Consider the following 2299-nt stretch of genomic DNA (forward strand, 5'->3'; position numbering starts at 1 on the left):
TTTTTTTCTGTTCTGTTTATTTTTATTTAATTTATTTTGCCACTGTTTTGAATTTAAAATAATTCAAACAATGCCAAAAACTCCTCTGAATATTTTATATTGCTAGATGGACTTTTCCAAAAGCTTATAAAATATATCAGGGGTATTTGAAATTATATTCTAATTATATGAATATAATTCAAATTCAAATAGCTAATAAATTAAATCCAAAGTCCCAAAAATAATTCCTTAAAAATGTTCAATATTTTGGTTGGGACCAGAACCCTTACCAAAAATTATCAAACATTTAAGAAGAGCATTTTGGAGCAATGAATGAGATTTCTAGGGTTTTTGCCCCTCTTTTATTTAAGTTTTTGAGGCTTCCAAAATTCCCTCAGTTCAAATTTTCAGAATTTAAACATGATGCACACATGAGCTAGCCTAGAGCACTACCAGCAGCTAGGGATGTGACAGTTTGTCTCAGATCTGATAGAGAAGAGACCCACCCCGGTGACCTCCTACAGCCATGGTCGATGGCAGCCCCGGCAAGGAGTGGCTCACGGTCACAGGAGAGAAGGATCTCCGTACCCTACAAAGCTCGCTGGAGACGGATCCATAGGAGCGCAACCAGCAGCTCAAGTAGTTTTACCCGTGCAACCATCCTGCTAATTCGCTGGACCTGAAGAATACCGACGAGTCAACGGACACAGGACGTTCCTGCAGGCTGTATGTTTCTGTTCTGTTTCTCACTGTCTTCTATTCCTAATTCAATTGCTTCTCAAATAGTTTGTGTAGACTGTATGGTTTGATTAGAAAGAAAAAATCGTTGATTTAATCATTCACCTGAAGTGACTTTGTTGCACTTTTGATGTTTTTTTCTGTATCTAAACTTCTGAATTTTGTACGAATGTGAAAGTCTTGCAGCCAAAATAAAAGTACAGGGATCGTGTGCAATTCACATGTTGTGTTGTCTTTTGCCCTGAACAACTAGAGTTAGTTGTCGCTTATTTGTTGTTTGGGCACGACAATATTTTAGGACGACCATTATGTTGGCTCGCGTCTGCTGTGGTAACCATCGGACAATTTTTTAATCTTGGTAACTTGGGAAGAGATGTCTTAGTTAGGTATCAACTGCAGAAACTGTATGTTGTCAGTGTACATTCACTGTATTTATAGGACCATGCTGTTGTGAATCATGTATTAAACGAGGCGTACAATTCACATATATATTATTTTATTTTAGAGTAATACAGAATTCTTGCTAACAAGTAGTGGGGATTGTGTATGCTTAGGCGATGATATCATTTCTTGGTCTTCCAAATAAGAACATCACGAGTCCCAGTCTATTGTGTAAGCCAAGTACCATGCCACAACTCATGATGTCGCTGAAACATGTTGGTTATGCCAGCTGCTGCAGGAGCTACATCATCCACTCGCATACTGTACATTGTTTACTGAGACAACATCAACATGGAATATTTGTCTGTCAACTCAGTGAAGCACCAACGGATCAAGGACATTGAGGTTGATATTTGTATTCTACTCGAAAAAGGTGACTATATTAATTAATTCTAAGCACCCCTCTTCAGTCCATCTTATATAGAAATCTCAAGCCTATGTCTATATAAGATGCACGTGCGTACATATACACTGCTTGAGCAACAACAACTTCTATACTACATACTCCTCTCTATGCGTATGTATGCATTACAAAAAGAAGAAACTGATAATGGAATTTGTCAGTCGATTCACGGAACAGGGAGGGGTAGTTTTAACAACAAAGTGTTTTAGTTTACTCCATCCTTGATCCGGCAGCGGAACAGGGACCTGTTGTACTCCTTATAAACTATTTTAGTTTTATAATCATCTTTTATTTTTCTCCAGTTTTTTTAGCAAACACATCGAGACGTTGGAAGAAATTGACGTGGTGTAAAAGGAGCTGGCTTTACAGTCTGGCGTTAAGCACTAGGGAGGAGTTCGTTCTTTAGGTGGTGAGCACTTTCATTTCAGATCCTGTGGATGTTACCATAATCATGCCTTAAATACAGGCCGGTCATGGATGTTACTTAGCTCTAGAATGACCTTAGCATGTTTTACACCAAAATGACTTAGTATGCTTAGCTAGCTCAAAAATGACATAATAACCATACTTAGCTCCAAAATGACATATTTTACAGATATAAGTTGCATCATAATAATATTCACATTTTAGTTGCATCATAATAATCTTCTTCTTCTAGTCTTCTTGTTCTAACTTTCTTCTTTCCCATTTTACAGATTTGCTTAAGATCACGGAAGCTTGGGTTGATGGAGTGCTTGT

The 2299-nt window shown here is 37.6% G+C and overlaps 1 long non-coding RNA gene across 1 annotated transcript in view; it reads left to right on the forward strand.

Annotated features, from left to right (window-relative positions):
* Positions 1–1581, forward strand: part of LOC119306112 — a 2106-nt gene extending 525 nt beyond the window's left edge. The window contains exons 2-3 of the long non-coding RNA XR_005148867.1: positions 464–705; positions 1388–1581. This is a non-coding gene — a long non-coding RNA (uncharacterized LOC119306112). The remainder of the gene's footprint in view (positions 1–463; positions 706–1387) is intronic.
* Positions 1582–2299: the final 718 nt, after the last annotated feature.

This window comes from Triticum dicoccoides, chromosome 5B (genome assembly GCF_002162155.2).
Source record: "Triticum dicoccoides isolate Atlit2015 ecotype Zavitan chromosome 5B, WEW_v2.0, whole genome shotgun sequence".
NCBI lineage: Eukaryota > Viridiplantae > Streptophyta > Magnoliopsida > Poales > Poaceae > Triticum > Triticum dicoccoides.